Genomic DNA, 18,598 nt, shown 5'->3' on the forward strand with positions numbered 1-18,598 from the left:
ACCCCAGAAGCAGCCTTTCAAACCTGTGTCAGGCCTCTGCCACGGCAGGCCTTGCCTGTGCAGTTTTCTGCAACAGTGACGTGGCATTTAAAGTGGTGGCCTCATCCGAAACTCCCTTTTTAGGTCTCGTAGAGAGAGACCTTTTCCAATCCAGCCACTTTTTTACGATCCGGATTCTCAACAGTTCACGTGAAATCACGTGACCACAAGCTCCTTCGTGCACGAGCTTGCATTTCCCCACAGGCTTCCCCCTGCCAGCAGCATTTGCCACATCAAAGGCTTCAGCTGCCCCGCCCCCCGCCGTCACTTATTCACGGCCGCAGGCCGTCCTAATTGCTTTTTTTTTTCCAGCCTGGCTACTTCAAAGGGTTTGGGTTCGGCTGCCCCGCCCCCTGCATTGCCGAGAGCATCACTTAATTGCACGCACAAAGCAGATCCCTCAGACTCTTTTCTGAAGGGGTTGCACCTATAAAACGGCGCCTTTGATTTTACAGTACCCATGATTCTGTCATTTATTTAAATGTATGGAATGAGCTTTAACTTCTAACCATTGAAATTCCGTTGTCCTTTACTCCCTGTTTAAAGTAACTTAGTAGGCTCGACGGGCAGTGTTGTACTTTGTTTTAGCCAAAACTGAGCGTTGTGTCACATTAGTCTGTTGGCGTCACATCACTCCTCTGTCTCGCGTCGTGGTGTTTGTAAATTACTTTGACCCTGTTATTGAAAAGTGCCACATTGAACCAGTGTAAGTACGTTGATGTCCTTAAGCCTCGTCTCCTCTTCTAATGTGAAGTTTTCGTCTGCATCGCTGCCTCGGGGCCTCTCATTTCATTTGCATATCTGCTTTCCCCGCCCAGGCTCTTGTTTGGCACGCTGAGGTGTCTCCTCTCACAGACAACCGTGCGGAAGGATCTGACGACTGCGAGTCTGCCCAGCCGGCCGGGCCCATGATTACCTCACTAGGCTGGAATGTCAACAATGCCACTGGACAGCTGCCTCAGTCTCGATGAGCCACGCCAGAAATAGGGATTGACAACAAAGCTGACTCGCTTTATTTTTTGTAACAGTAACGAGCGAGTCTATTTCAAACGCTTTGCATGCTACTTAAATGTTTCTTTATTAAATACCCTGCTTTATTTATCACTAGAAGCTCTTCCTTCGCTGGGCTTGATTTTTTTCGGCATGATTTATCTCCTACGATACATTTTCTGAATGGGTTGCATGCGTCTATTTTGAACTTAGATGTCAACGGGCATTCCGTTTTCAGTAAAAGGTGCACTTTTTTGCCATTTATAAACTGCAGATTATATCAATTTTGTTTAATGAAACATTAAAGAAAATTACCACTTTCTAAGCTTTGAAAAGTTCTTATCTGTGTTTATTTCTTAATTAGGATTTTGTAGTGCATGGAACAGAAAACCGAAAAGTAGCTTCAGAGCGATGTTTTTTTGTAGCAAGAAATGCAGTGCATTAGAGTCTGCTATTTAGTGCGTAGCGTGTTGACTTTGCGGGTGGGTGGAGTGGGAGGTGGAGGGGAGGGATCACACTTCTGGCGCTTTGAAAAAGGCCATAAATATATAAAGTGTTTAAGCACCAACTAAACTAAAGCTCCCTCTCAGGCTGTCCACCTTATATTTAGCAAAGTTGAGTGCCAGGTTGACATATGGTTTTGTTACAATTGCGTACTTCGAAAGTGTCCAACCAAAGATGAGTAATTACATGACTTATCGAGAAATTACAAGAAAACATAATTAGCATAAATTAAGCAACGTGCACGATTACGAATTATATATTTTTTACTTTTTTGAAGCCCGCATCTGAAACATGGAACACGTAAAGGCTCACCGGCCGTGTCCTAATCTAGGCCTTTATCAAGAATTTTCTGTATTGTGGAGCAGGCCTGGCCAAAGGGTGCATTGTGATTTAAAAAAATGATACAACACTCTATTTGGAGACCCCGACGGAACTGGCACGGTTAGCAACATTTGCACGACAAATTCATGGAATCATAAGCAGAGACCCACTACTGGTCTAAAGGCAGTCAGAAAGTTAAAGATTGTGGCCATATATCAATTCTTAATGGTTTTATTATTTCTAGTTAAATCATAGTATTTCGATATCATCCAAATGAAATGACATTTTGGTGTTTTAACTATGAACTAATAACATTCCCCACGGGATACATTGTGTACGGCTTTCATAACAATTTGTATTAATTGAAACAAAAACATGTATTTATTAATTCACTCATTCATTCACTGTACGTGGCTGGCTCCCGTTTCTACCCAGGAGGACTTTCTATGTTTGCAGGTAACATGCACAAATGCCCCCATCTAGCATAGTAACACTCACCCTCACACCCTCTCATCCCCTCATCCTCACACACCTCCTCACCCTCACACCCCCTCACTCACCCTCACTCACCCTCACACCCCCTCACTCACCCTCACACCCTCATCCTCATACCCTAACCCCCCTCACCCTCAACACCCTCTCACCATCACTCACCCTCTCACCCTCACTCACCCTCACCCCCTCACACCCCCACACACCCTTACCCTCACAGCCCCTCACCCTCACCCTCACCCCCTCACCCTCACACACCTCCTCACCCTCATATCACCTCACTCTCACTCAGCCTCACACCCCCTTATCCTCACCCTCACACCCTCTCACCCTCACACCCCCTCACCCTCACTCTCACACACCCTCACTCACCCTCACACCCGCACCCTCTCACCCTCACATCCCCTCACCCTCACACCCCTCACTCTCACAAACCCTCACCCCCTCCCCCTCACACACCCTCACACACCCTCACCCCCTCATCCTCACACACCCTCACACTCCCTCACCCTCACACACCCTCACACACCCTCACTCACACACCCTCACCCACACACACCCTCACCCACCCTCACCCTTGCACACCCTCACCCTTACACCCCCTCACCCTTACACCCCCTCACCCTCACACCCCCTCACGCTACTCACCCTCAAACACACTCACACACCCTCACAAGCATATCATAACAAAACATAGCACAGCATAACAAAACACAGCATAGCATAGCATAACAAAAGAAAAGCATAGGATAGCAAAACATAGCATAGCATAACAAAACAAAGCATAGGCTAGCAAAACAAAACATAGCATAACAAAACAAAACATAGCATAGCAAAACAAAACAAAGCATAGCATAGCATAACAAAACACAACAAAACATAGCATAACAAAACAAAGCATAGTATAACATAACAAAGCATAGCAAAACAAAATATAGCATAGTATAACAAAACATAGCATAGCATAACAAAACACAACAAAACATAGCAGAACAAAACACAGCATAGCATAACAAAACATAGCATAACAAAACAGCAAAACACAACAAAACATAGCATAGCATAGCATAACAAAACACAACAAAATGTAGCATACATAAAACATAGCATTGCAAAGCATAGCAAAACATAGCATTGCATAACAAAACACAACAAAACGTAGCATAGCATAACAAAACACAACATAGCATAGCATAACAAAACAAAGCTTAGCAAAGCATAACAAAACATAGCATAGCATAACAAAACACAACAAAACATAGAATAGCATAACAAAACATAGCATAGCATAACAAAACAAAGCATAAGATAGCAAAACTAAGCATAGCATAACAAAACAAAGCATAGGATAACAAAACAAAACTTAGCATTACATAACAAAACATAGCATAACAAAACACAACAACACATAGCATAATAAAACATAACAAAACACAACAAAACATAGCATAGCTTAACCCCTTAACTGCTGCCGACGGCCAACGGTCGTCATGAGCACTACCTCCCCAGTGCTGCGCACGACCGTTGGCCGTCGAGCCAGCATTCGTTCTTCGAACGTTCAGCACTGGGCGCTGAACGTTCGAAGCTCTGATGAGGTTAACAAAACACAACAAAACATATAATAGCATAGCAAAACATTGCATACCTAACACAACAAAACATAGCATAGCAAAACAAAGCATAGCATAGAAAAAGACAACAAAACATAGCATAGCATAGCGAAACATAGCATAGCATAACAAAACATAGCATAGCATAACAAAACACAGCATAGCATAGCATAACAATTCAAAGCATAGGATAGCAAAACATAGCATAGCATAACAAAACATAGCATAGCATAATAAAGCATAGCATAGCATAACAAAACATAGCATAGCATAGCATAACAAAACATAGCATAGCAAAACATAGCATAGCATAGCATAACAAAACATAACATAGCATAACAAAACAGCATAGCATAGCATAACAAAACAAAACATAGGATAGCAAAACAAAACATAGCATAGCATACAGCATCACTCAGCACCACCACAGCATCAATCTGTGCAACCATTCAACAACAACTGGTTCAAATATGTTATCTCAATGTTTCAAGCTTTTTTACAAATGTAACAAAAAGATGTTAATATTTGACATATGTTCTTGGATTTTCGTCACAATAAAATACACGGAACATAATCTTCACAAATGTTATTTACAAAAGTTTAAGCTATTGCCATTATAAATTACAATAACTTTTATTTAACCTCTTAAGTGCTTCGAACGTTCGGCGGCCGACGGCACCACTACCTCAGGAGTGCTGCCGTCGGCCATTGAACGTTCGAACCTCATAGCTGCAATGAAACGTCCAGCACTGGAGCTGGACGTTCCATAGCCGTTATGAGGCTAAGTATTAATTATTAAAAAAAATTAAAAACCATTGTTATTTGTAATATCAATACATGTAAGTCACGTAAATACAACACATATTGCATTACAAATGCTATAGGTGTCACATTTGCGAAAGTTATAACTATTGGCATGGTAAATGACAAAGCTATTAATTTCGCTATTTTTAAAAACAAAACCTAAATAAAAAATTTGCCATTTACAATACCAATAGCTCAAACTTTCCAAATACGAGACCTATTGCATTGCAAATGCTTGTTACTACATATATGTCACCGCTAGGGTAGGTCCTAGCTAGCCCTATGGGCAGGGTGATGTCTAGGTAAAAGTAGGACATGTGCCTTTGTTGTGTGGCATGTCCTAGTAGTGACAAACAGCCTATTTGGTTTCTCACTGCTGCGAGGCCTGCTCCTCTCATAGGGTTGCAATGGGAATTCCCTGATATGTTTTTCAGTGGTAATTTCTGATCTGAAAGGAGTAGCGCTGCATGGTTTGGAATGTTTGGAATAGTCGTGAGAAATCATGCTTACTGGTGGGGTGGATTTTTTATTACTATGTTAAAAATGCAACTTTTAGAAATTGGGCATAACTATGTGCTTGCTACTGCATGTGCTTTGCAGCCTGACCCCAACCCACATCTAGGGTAGAGTGACAGCTCAGCTTGTAGATACTTTCCAGACGGCGATCACACAGGGAGGGCTGGGTGTAACAAGGCTACATCTGCATTCATATGCATGTTGAATGGTCTTCTGGGCTTGGAGAGTGAGAGGCATTAACACTTTACATATGTATAGGCTGTGTGCTGCACTGACACAAAGGACTTGTTTACTCCCTGCTGATGTCTGGAACCAGTGAAAGGGTGGGGGGAAACTCCTGAACTGACCAGATCTTGCTGGAACCTTCTTCCACCTTCAAGAAGTAAGGCATCAGAATATAAGTACAGCTGCAGCTCTGACCCCACATTTTTGGTACACTACTGGACCTGCAAGAAACTCTATGGCAGTAAAGGCTGCTGCGCTAGGAGGATTTCCACTCTGCTGTGACTGACTGTTCCAAGAAACTGCTGCCCTGCTTAGCTGTTCTGCTCGCTACCTGCTGACATGAGCCCTGCAAAAGAGGACCCAAGGGCCTCTCCAGAGTGACTCCTGGGGTTTTTCGGTTGCTCCAGCTAGACCCCATCTCAGGATCCTCAAGGACCTTGCTGGAGCTGCCTCTCTGCCCCGCTGCTTCAACTCCATTGATGCCCGAGTGCCAGGGGTCGAGCGTACTGTAAATTGCCCTGTGCTAGATTGGGGGGAGGCACCGGGTCGACCGGCACTGAGGAAGGGGGTGCCTCCCTGGTTGCGGAAGTCCAGCTGGCACCACCTCACCAATCATCAAGTGTTTGCTTTCCATGCCATGAGGGCCCACTTGTCTCTTCTGGACCATCAAAGGCACTGCAAGCCGTCCCACCCTCCATCTGAACACCTCGATCTGCCCTGACAGCTTACAATGTACTGCTGCCAAAGTCACCCCACCCGACTCAGCCAGGATTCTTCTGATGCGCTGTCATGCCTGCGATATCACCTGTCCTGTGAGCTGTAGCCAAGTTCTGTTCCACTTCCTGCTGCAACGCCTTCGCTCACTTAGGTACTTCCATGTCCCGGCCAATGGCGGTGTGTGTTCAGGTGATTACTTTGAAGCTGGAGAGGTGCCACTTTTCAAGGTGACAAGCACAGGGTCACCATGAACCCCAGCAAATCTCCCTGGTCGAAAGACTGCATGAGCCTGATAGTTTGAGGACCCTTCGAATACGAAGGGAGCCTTACCATATTTTGGGTAATAGACGTGGAAGAGCTTATTGTTGTTTGTGGTAATTTGTGTGTCCTCCTTCTGGGAGTGTTTCATTTACTGTTACCTGTTATACGCCCTATGGTTACAACAAGTGAGTTACGTGTTTTCTGACTAATCCCTGTAATACTTGAACTGATTATCTGATTTATGTCATTTTGACACAAATGAGCCTTCTTTTGGTTGGCCATATTGGCTGTTCGCTTGCATCTCTCCCAGGGATTAGATACTTCAAGTCGTTTTGCAACTTGAGAGCATTCAACTAAATCAGCCTTACTTGCACTACGTATCCACTGTAAAGAATCTAATAGAAGCCCAGGAACTTCTGCAGCTCCTATGTCTTTATAGTGATATTTTTGGATTTATGCAATTTTCCTAACCTAACTACTGCATCTCTTGTGCTGATATTGATGTGTGTTGGTTTAAATGGTACGGTACCAAGCATTATTGCAAGATTTGCCTTATAAGTGCAGTGATGGTGTTTTTATAACATGTGCAACCATAAATGTTTACTGGATTGCACTAACTTGTAATGTTATGACAATGCCTGGTCGGCAAAGCGGTTTTATGATCTATGTGACATCATGACAAGAGCCAAGTGGCACAGTGATGTATGTGATTATGGTCTAAAGTGTTTTATGTGCAATACAAAGTATATTTTTATATAACCATGTGTGGAGTCCATTTTGTGGGGTATTCATAGTGTCACTGGTGTGAGATTGTTGTGCAAACACATTACAAATTGCCTCAGGGGATAAGCCTGACTGCTCTGTGCAAAACTACAGGGGCGGGGGCACAGGTTATCTTTGATGTGTAACTTACTCACCCTGACTAGAGTGGTGGGTTATGTCTGACTTAGGTGCATATCCTAGCCAACCAGAAACCCCATTTCTAACAGACTCAAAGCTGGAAAATTTAAATTTCACAAAAAACAGCTTGTGTTTCTGAGTCATACTCTGACAGAGAATAGTTTAAAACCTAAGTAGGAGTTGGTTTGGTCGTTCACATGGATGACTGTTCCTCAGAACAAAGAGAAGCTTTCTTCTTTTTTAGGGCTTGCTGAATTTTACAGTAAATATGTGAGGAAGTTTTGGGAAAAAACATTTGTTTTTAGGAGTTTGTTGAAGAAAAATGTGCCATTTGACTGGAACAAAGTGTGTGATGATGAATTTTGTTGTTTGAAGGAAACCTTCCAGTGTGTTCAAAAGTTGGGAAGGTATTGTTCGGATCAGGAAATCATAATTTGCATGAATATGAATGTGAAAGTTTTGGGGGCGACTTTTGGAAATGCACATAAAGAAATAGAAAGGACAGTGACTTTCATTTCAGGTGCTTTCAGACCAGCAGAGAGTAGACACTCGGTGATTGCAATTTTATTGGCAGTAAATATTTTTAACATTTTCTATGGGAAAGGATATTTACTGTTAGAATGGATTCATAAACCCTTAAAAGAAGTTTTTATGAAGACAACCGTAGATACTGTCTCAGGCAGGACTGTGAAATGGGTAGTGGCATTACAGGAGTATGATTTTTAAGTAGTACATATTCCAGGACAAAGAAATATGGTTGCAGACTGTTTGTCTAGGTTGGTTAGTACAGAACAGTTTGATAGTGAAAATGATTTTATGGAAGATGAAAAGGTGTGTCTGGAGAATGAAGGAGTTACTGGGGAGGAAAAAAAGAGAAAGGAAATGGATGACGAGAAGCTGTTGCAATGTAAAGATGGCGATTGGTTAGGGTGAAAACAATTTTTAGATTGTGAGAATAAATCATACTGCAATGTCAAGGAGGAATTATCAAGTAACAATGGGTTGATGTTTAGAGGTACTAGATTGATTTCCCCAGAATCAGTGAGAAGGAAGTTAGTTAAGATGGCTCAGGAGGATCATTAAGGTATTTCTAGATCTAATGAGCATTTGCGAACCGAGTATTGGTGGCCTGCAATGGATAGGTATGTTGAGAGAGAGCTGAGGGAATGTATAGAATGTTGTCTGAGTGACAAAGTATGTAAAACAAGAGAACAACCTATGACAGTGAGTATTTTGCCTAAGAAAGCGTGGGATGAAGTGACTTTGAATGTTCTGGGTCCTCTTAATGGCAAAGGACAAAATAAATATATCATTGTGTTGATGAATCTTTATTCTACATGACTAGAACTGATGGTTGAGAATAAAGTCACCTCACAAAAGGTGAATTAATTTTGTCTCTAGTGTTTGCAAGAGAGGGGTTACCTGAATTAGTATTGACGGACAATGTTGTGCAGTTTATTTCAAGAGAAACAGAGGAGTTTTTAAACAGGTGAGGCATTAAACATAAACAATCTGCATTGTTTCATCCAGAAGCGAATGGCACAGTGGAAAGGATGATTTGTACTATTAAGGAGTCTATACAGTTAAGGAGGAATTCTGTAAATGAGTGGATGATTGAACTGGTAAAGTGGTTGGAAATGTATATGGTGACACCTCAGGGTGTATCGCGAAAGGTTCCTTTTGAATTATTGAAAGGGAGGAGAGCTAATTCTGTGTTGTCACCTGCATGCATCAAACACTGTACTGGAGTGATTGGAATTGATAAGAATAATGGTGGGAGGCAAGGGGTGATAGAAATGGTGATGGAGAGAAAAATACATACTTATAAGCAGAAAGCTGCTAAAACTGTGATGGTAAAGTAGGAGACATGGCCTGGGTGAACGTTCCGGTCACACATAGGTTGTTTTCCAATTACAATATTCCAATTAATTTGATCAAAATGCTTAAAAGTGCTATAAAAACTGAAGATGTATGTATTAAGAATCTTAACAGAGTGGTTAAAGTTTCGAGAGGGAATTTGTTGGATGAAAGCAATAGTGGTCAAATATTTCAGGAAAGTGAACAACGCAAGCAAGAAGGAACATTGGTTAACAGAAGTGACGATAGGAATACAGATCAATGGAGGGGTGTGAGGCATGAATTAATTAATACATTGAAATAAATTTAAAGATTACTGGATGTAATGTGATATGGATCATTTTACAGAGCTTTACATGCTAGATGTTAATGTTCTTATGTGTTCTGTTGGGTTGTTGATGAAAAGATGTGTGGTACCTTGGCTGTGTTAGCGAGGATTCCCATGTTGTTGTGCTCAGGAATGCCTACTTTGCATGTCAATAGTGATATTGATCGCTGACATGCAAAGTCGCAAGGAAACACACGCTAACGCTTGTTTAGTGTGTCCTTGTGAATAGGGTGATAAAAAAATTACGCTTTTTCAGCGCTATGTGCTGAAAAAGCGGCGATGTTTCCCTTGATAATATGCCCCTTTGAAGGAAAAAATATTACCAGCAGCAGGTTGTAAATGGTGAAGCAGTTTACCACTGGATTTGAGAGTTTACGAACATTACCTTATTTAAGGGCAGTCTGATACACTTCTCCTTCAGTGTGCCCTAATGATGAATTAGCGCCTCATTTTGTTTATGCAATCACCAGATTTGGGACTTAAACCTGTTTACTACTTTACATACTACCTCAATAGGAACGCTTCATCGAAATCCTAGAGACAATGACTTGCTCTTCACAATTTGAAAAATTCGACCCTCCATACGTGATAGTCAAAATTGTAGTCGTAAGGCAATGGAATACTTTCATGGTTCCCTGTAGCATGGCCACTATCCAACTGAAGTTCCGTATAAAATGAGCAGAGTGGGCTGGTGATTTTGTGCTAGAATATCAGCATAATCTTATAAGAGATTGTATCCAGCTTTCACATAGGCGGAAAAAAGGCAAATGAACATTGCTCTGATTCATATGAAAATCAAAAAGAATATTTTAAAGAAGAAATAGATATACATCCTATGACCCTTGCCTCAAAAAAAAACATCGTAGAACGTGAACTCACTGACGTGATGTGGTACCAGAATATCATGTAAGAATATCATCTGATGTAAATATTGTATTCTAAATGTTCTCTGAAAAAATATCCCTCATCAGAGCTAATAGATAAAAATCTACACTTCAATTAGATATTTTTGTGAATGCATTTTAAGGTGCAATCTTTATATCAGACAATATTTCCACATGCAATAGTCTGACATACAAAGAAGTGACTGATACTTGCGATGTTGTCTCCGTTTTCACCTACTTAATATTAGCGGATGCTTCAGGCGCATTGTCCTAAGAGTCAATAGTTTCAAGACTTATGAGACAAGAGTTGAATGAGGCATCAAAATGAGGATAGAATTTAAAAAAAAACATGAAAATCATGTTTAATGACCAGAATGGAAGAAAGGTGAACTATTCTTTGCTTTTAAGTTTTATAGCCATCAATCACAGCAAAATGTAATCTACGGAATTATATTTGGTTGCTATGTGCAACCAAGCTGGAGGTGAAACGAATAATTTGAGTCAGGTTGTATGGCAATTATTTTTTCTCATTTTCCAGAGCCCCATTGACAAACTGTAAGGTGCTCTAAGACTCTAAGGTACTAAATTATATAATCACTTGCGCCAACGCCTTCCTTGCTGTAAGAAAAAATAATACATTTTCTGCTGCTGGACTGGAAGTGCATAGGACCTGGGTCACATTCAAGCACAGCTCATCAATCAAGGAGGGGTAACATCCATAGCTCTGTTATTGAGGTTGTGGGCCCACCTCGGGACAGGGGACGGGACTGAGAACTCCGGAACCATACCCAAAAGATTCAGGAACCACAATCAGCGGGATGACTGTGTATGGGTATTGGAGTGCAGTGGTGTCAATTGCCATCTGGAGCTGCAACAAAATTTGGGATTCATTTTTTAAGTCAATGCTCCATGGGGTAAGCCACAAACAAATATGCACAGTTCATCCAGTTTGGCATATGTCTTAGTGATACATTGCTAAAACAGGACACACATGGTAACATACCATAAGCAGGATGTATTGGTTCATGTCTGCATGCAGAGAAAAATTGACTGAGTCACAACTTTTTTGTTTAAAGAACATTTATGTGGGGGCATGTAGAACCTTTCTACATAAGGGTGCTTCAAGATATTGAACCTCTATCAAGTGAGTAGATGAGACTATAGCAGGCGGAGCTGGCATAGATAAGAGCAGAGGGGCGGGGTGGGGCGGGTTGGGGGAGTCGACAGATGACGGGATAGGTAAAATGAAATAAAAAATTAAATAAAACCACTTACCTTGTGCCCGCCTCATCACTGAGTCGGCAATGCGCCGAGCGCAAGGTACATTTAAAAAAGAAAATTGTATTTCATTTGACCTTTTCTGTCATCTGTCGACTTCCCCTCGCCACTGCTCTTACCTGTGTTGGCTGCGCCTGCACTATAGTATGCATTCTACAACTATGACTATGGCCATCTTGCACACAGAAACAGAGGAGGTTTTCTTCCAGGTTCATCACATAAAACTGTACGTGGGGTTGGACTTAAAAGTCAGACCCTGATATTTCTGCCTTGAAATGTGTTCTCAAAAGACCATATATGGTAAATCTGTGGGTTCCCCATGGCAGTATAAGTACCCTAATAAAATCAGTCTGCTGTATACGGACACCTTTGTCACTGGTGAGTGAAGAGGAACTGAACAGTTTGAAAAAAGGAGGTGAGAAAGATATAAGGTTTCTGAAACTAAAGACGCTCTGGCGAAGGGCAAGATCTGTGTTGATCATCCCCTTAACACCTTGGCTGCTAGGTGTTTTCCCCTCCTGTGCTGCAGGCTCCACTTTCCCATTGTTCATGACGAGCTCAGCTCGTCATCAGCACAGCTCAACCGTGCATCATGACGAGCTGAGCTCGTCATCAGCATCGAAAGGGTTAATGTAGGTCATTGTCAATCAATTTTGAACTCTCCTTCTCCACATTTGAATACATAATAAGGCCAGATTGGACTGGAAATTCTGATCACACGCCCATTAAGATTTAGCTAAATTTTTGCACTCTATCAGATCACAGCGGAGGGTGATTGGTTCCCAGAAGTGGAGAAGACTTAGTCATCTAATCAGCAGCAGATGTGATAACCTTTCCATCTGATCTCATGAGGCAGACCATAGGGAACCCTTTATATTATTGTCTAAGGACACAGCTATTTAACTGTGTTAAAGCAGTAATCACTGGGAGCGCTTAAGCAGGGACTCTTCCTGCTTTGTACTGTGAGAGTGCTTTATTGGTTTAAAACATGAGTATGTCATCAAGTATGAGGTCCAAGGTCTTTTCATATGTCTTCTAAGCCCTCAACCTAATTTCATCCACAGTTTCCTCCCGAGGTGAACTTCTAAGCTCACACTTCTTGCTACAGTATAACATTTTCTGCAACACTTCGATTGATATGGATTGAAGCTTGTCAAAACATTCCAAAATCAAAAATGTGTGATGGGGAGATTTTTATCAGTTTATTTTTCTCTATAAGTTAAAAAGATACACCAGAATTGGAAAAAATGTGCATGCACTCTCATTTAGAAGATGGCGGTAATGCAGCATCTTGCAAAAATTGACAGATGTTTCATTTGCATCCCGTCACATAGCACTGCCCAGTTTGAGGAGGTGGTGTTGCAAGGATTTCTGCTCATACACAGATCTGTCCACAGAGACCTAGGACATTAGTGAATTGAGGTGTACCAGAAACTCACCTCAGTACCTAGAAAACCCCAACCAGCTAGCATTGGTGTCACATTACCTCTTCGTCCTATAGCAAAGTAAACAATGTTTAGACAACCTAGAACATGCAACTTAGGGCCATCTCAGGAATGGTGGGTAGTGAGAACACTCTTTTGTTATACTCTCATTCCAGCCCACAACAGGAGTAAAAAAGAGACACAGTAAGGTTAAAATATTTATTTTAACAACGTGATCTCAAGCACAGTATTTTAGTCAACATAAGCAGACATATGATTAAGAATAATATGGTCAGCATGGTTACAACTCCATAAAATACAAAAGGAGGACTCATATTACAATGATAGTGCAAACAGGTGATGTAGCGCCTAGTTTAAACACCCTCTCTAGATAGGAACTATGTATTATAAGCTATAGAAGGTCTCTTGAGCTTGTTTTGGGGGACCCCATTACCTGTCCACTCAGTAAGTGTAAATTACATCTGGATTGACTAGTCTCTCTGCATCCCTGGAATCTTCCAAGTGTGTGAAATTATGGCAAGTGTGCTATGATAAAGGCGCCAGAATCCTACTCGGCTTGCAGCTGCCAAAATGTTGTGTCTAGAATGTGTTACACGGACACGCTGATAAACAGGCTCACATGTTATGATAACCTTGAGGGCTCAGCACTCACTGTACAGACTGGGGGCACGATGTATGTCTAGAGAAGTCGATAAACAAACCCTTTCTCATGTATAGACCTTCGGGAAAGCTAACTTTGCAAAAAACAGCTCAGCAGTGTTGTGTGCAAAAAGCAGCAAAAGGTAAAATAGCTTTTAAACTTCTAATAAGTCATGCTAATTTAACATGCATGCAAAAAGAGGCCCATAAACCATACTACACCCTCCCTTGTTCAGGGAGCACACAGTAATCTGAGCAAACTTTATAGAACGCAGAGTTCAAGTTCCAATTAGACAGAACCAAGTTCAGAAATGTTGCCAAACTTGAGACTAGGGAATGGAAACTCAAATCCAAATGACCAAGTCAGTGAAAACAATCACAGGTGGCCATAGTGTGATAAAAGACCTCAAACATGTAAGGAAAAATCGAGACATAAAAAGGCAAAAATATTCACGAGTTCAATACGTGTCTATGCAGCAGAAAAAAAATCCATACTTCAATCTAACAACGTATAAGCACCATATGTCGCAACTGCCTCCAAAAGGAAGTGGTTGTTATCATCCATGAACATTTCAGCCATCCAGTTAAGTAAATGGAAAGAACATACATGTTCCTCGATTGCCCGAGCCTCTAGTACCATCAAGAGGACAACTCAGGCTTACTTCAAGATCACTGCGTGCCAAAAAGTCATTGGCCGCAGAACAAATGTTACAACAACAAAGGGTAGCACGGAGTCAAAACGAACTAAGTAAAACCCTAAGTGGTGCCTCAGAAGAACAAAAGACATGAACTAATAGTGTGTGAAATGAAAAACCATGGAACCACTGAACTCTTTGGGAGAAAATTCCCATCAGTCACCATCCGATTCCGCCCTTCATCATCTGGGAACTATCACCTTCAGAGACAAAGGTATGGGACCCACAGTGGACTGGTCAAGTTATAAAAGAACCTAATCTCACCTGTGGAGTCCTAAAATGAGGGAAAACTCAAAAAAAGTTTGGTGACTGGAAGCAGTGCTTGAACTAGTGAGGTGCAATGTGCAATGGTGAAATACAGAATATAAAATTAGGTAGGGAAGTGAAAAGGAATTATTTATTAAAGAATCACTTCACTCCTAAAATAAAAACGTGAGTGCGTAGTGGTCTAAACAAATAACCACTGGTGGAACAAGGAGGTCGACATGTTTCTGCAGACTGACAGGATCAACATAGTATCCAGCTGCTTCTTCAGGACCAAAACGCTACTGCTTTAAAGACACACAAAATTATTTCAAAGAAGTAAACAGATATCACCTGGAATCCAGTGATACTATCCTTCTCCTGGCTGTGTTGTTCAATGTCAAGAATGGTTAAATTCACCGTGAGGCACACAGAAAGTTATTAGAGACAAGGTGCTGTGTTGAAAACACGTTTTTTCTAACACAATTCACTGTCATATATCAGGAAAGAACCAAACGTGTTTATAGCATGTCCTGATAATACATGGTCACAAACTCATAGTTGCTCACTTACCAATTAGGCAGGAGAGAAAAATCCCACCTCACCAGGCATACAGCGCAGGTAAAACAGGGCACCGCTCTGAAAGTAGCGAAAAAGATATATGAGAAAGGAAACTGAGCAAACCCGGGGTGTCGTGATACTCCAGCAACACTCCCAGACCACAAAACATTGTTAAGAATATTGTAGAGAAAGTACACCGGCATTACTAGTTTTCGTCATGCCGAGTTCAAGAGTAAATAGATTTGTTAATTAGTTGCGCTCATAGTTTGGATTGTAGTCGAGCGCTAACATACTCTCAAAAGTGCTAACCATCTCAATAGCATAATGGCGTTTAGAGGAGAAACAGAATACGCCCAAAAAAACCGTCATGTAGCGGAGCGTAAAGAAACTAAGACTGGCTCGAGCTTAGCGGAGGCAAGTATTAGCAGCTATGGCGGTTGTCCACCCAACATAGAGACAAGATCAGGGCGCCTACCTGTCCGTCGGTACCCCGGGCGTCCCTCTGGGCTGTCGTGGGAGGTACCGACGAGGCGCCCGATCCGTCCTTATGATTCCGCTTTCTCCCTCAGTCGTGGAACGCGACCGGGTGACGTCACGACAGCGCGCCAAGCGCACGGCTTCATGGGAATTGAAGTTTCAGAGTAGGTAAAGGCAGATAAACGCGAGGTAGAATGTATATATATATTATCCGTCAGTAACCAAAGAACAAACGGGATAGTGAGTTACATTGATACTCATGAGAGCATGAGGAAATGAAAAGGGACTCTCAAGGGGTGCGGACGAGAGGAATTCGTCATCATTCGTGAAAGAAAGCAAGACTGGTCGAGTGATGTCAATCTGGAGGGTAGAAAGATTATTTAAGCTTATACCCACTCTAGGGAATGTCTCAGAATCTATATTTAAGAGACCAGGACCAAAAGCATTCCAAACCAAGTTACCCCATACAAAATATTAAAGCTTTCCTCCAACACAAAAACAGATTCAGGGCAGACATCATTTCAGTGCCATCCAAGGAATTTCCTCATTCAGGCCCTCTTTGTCAGATCTGAGTTTGAATACCCATCTTTGTTCCTTTTTGAATAGGAACCCACTAATGTCAATGATATGAGATGGAATTACAGGCTGTTCTATTACTGTCCATTTGAGTTCTGTTGGTGAGTGGCCAGCTTCTATATAGTGAGCAGTCAGCCTTGTAGCCTGTTTGTTACATCTGATTGAACTCCTATGTTCGGATATTCTTGTCTTAATCTTACGTGTAGTCATGCCCACATACCGCTTATTACAGGGGCAAGTGATCAAATAAATGACATTCTGGCTATTGCAGTTTGTAAAACGTCGCTGTTCCCAGGGGCGACCTGTGCCAATGTCAATTTGTGTTGATTTGGTTGTTAGAGGGCACGCTACACAATTCCCACAAGGGTGGTGCCCTGTGACTGCTGGCATATCCCATAAGGTCCCAACTGATCGTGGGCAGGTCTGTTTTGATCTGGTATGAACCAACTGGTCTTTTACATTGCGTCCACGTTTGAATGCAAAAAGAGGGGGAGGCAAAGTGGTTGTGTCTCTACCAGTGTTTAAAATTGCCCAGTGCTTCTTCACAATCTTTTGAATTTGATTGGACTTTGTGCTGAAAGTATTCACACAAGTTATCCTGTTGGATGTCGGCTTGGGGGGTAGCAGTTCAAGTAAACCCTCCCTGTTATTATTTGAAGCACGTTTTTTGGAAGCTCTCACCAATTTAGTCGGATATCTCTTCTCAAGCAACTGTTTCTCCAAAGCACGGGAGTGTTCTTCGAAGGCAGCTTTGGTTGAACAGTTGCGTTGAATACGGAGAAATTGTCCGTAAGGCCGATTGTTAACAAGTGCCCTCGGGTGGAAACTCTCGTAATTCAACAGTGAATTTCTGGCTATTGGTTTGCGATATATTTCTGTGTGCAAACCAATGGGAGTAGCCGTAATCAACAAGTCAAGGAAAGATAGCCGATTTCTGTTGTATTCCATGGTGAATTTGAGGAAAGGATTCCTCGCGTTGAGCCACTCATGGAATTTTTTAAGGTCATCCACTGAACCATGCCACACCACCAAGACGTCGTCAATGTATCGTTTCCAAAGACGCACGTTTTCAAGGAAAGGATTAATCGCATTGAGCACATGATGTTGTTCGAAACTGTGCACGTACAGATTAGCGAGACTAGGAGCAAAAACGCTGCCCATGCTAGTCCCGCTAATCTGTAGGTACACAGCATCCTCAAACATGAAGAAGTTTTCCGTCATGGCTATAGTGGCTAGAGACATGATCAATCTCACAGGTGTTATGGAATTGAGATCCTGAGTGTCAAGTAGGGTCTCTATAACCTCCAAAGTTTCAGTTTGTGGTATGGAGGTGTAGAGGCTCTCTACATCAAATGAGACCAACAGGTCCTGTTCTATGTCAAAGGTTACGTCTGGAAGCATTCTAAGTACTGCTTTGGTATCTTTCAGATAAGTTGGCATTTTATGTACCAATGGTTGTAAGAAACAATCCACGAAGGTGGAGAGAGGTTCCAACAGGGAACCTATGCCCGATATTATCGGGCGCCCCGGTGGTGGTCTCTGGGGTTTATGTACCTTGGGCAGTACATAGAAGTAAGGCATCACTGGATTCTCTGCACATAAAAATTGCGCCTCTCTTGTCGTAATCCAGCCCTCAGCCAGAGCTTCTTCAACAATGGTCCTAATAATGGTCGTCAATCTGGGAGTAGGGTCTATGGCCAATTTGCAATAGAATTTTTTGTTGCTCAATTGCCGAAGACATTCCTGGTGATAAGTCTCAGTGTCTAAAAGGACCGTGGCACCCCCTTTGTCTGCTGGCTTAATTGTAATAGATGGATTGTTCGCTAAGCCGTTGAGAGCTGCTTGTTCTATTTTGCTGAGGTTGATGAAAGGTTTTTGATGCTGTTGGAGAAGCACCTGTAGATCGTGATTCACAGCCTCTTCGAATGCCATGACCTTAGCTGGTAGGCCTATGGCAGTAGGATTGAATTTCGACGGATTCCTCAAGCCTGTATTTTCATCCGGAGTTTCTCCAGTGTTCTCGTGTGTCTCTTTGTTTGCAAAGAGAAAGTGCAGTCTGATTTTTCTAAAGAAACTGTTCATTTCGATATTAGTCAAGAAAGGATCAGTGGTATTTGTGGAAACGAAACCGAGACCCCTGTTGAGTACTTGTTCTTCGATTTCATTTAGGGTATGGGAACTCAGATTAATTACGAGGGAGGTCCCTTTGGCCCCCAGAATTTCTATCCTGATTATC

The sequence above is a fragment of the Lissotriton vulgaris genome, chromosome 11, assembly GCF_964263255.1.
Source record: "Lissotriton vulgaris chromosome 11, aLisVul1.2, whole genome shotgun sequence".
In the NCBI taxonomy this organism is placed as follows: domain Eukaryota; kingdom Metazoa; phylum Chordata; class Amphibia; order Caudata; family Salamandridae; genus Lissotriton; species Lissotriton vulgaris.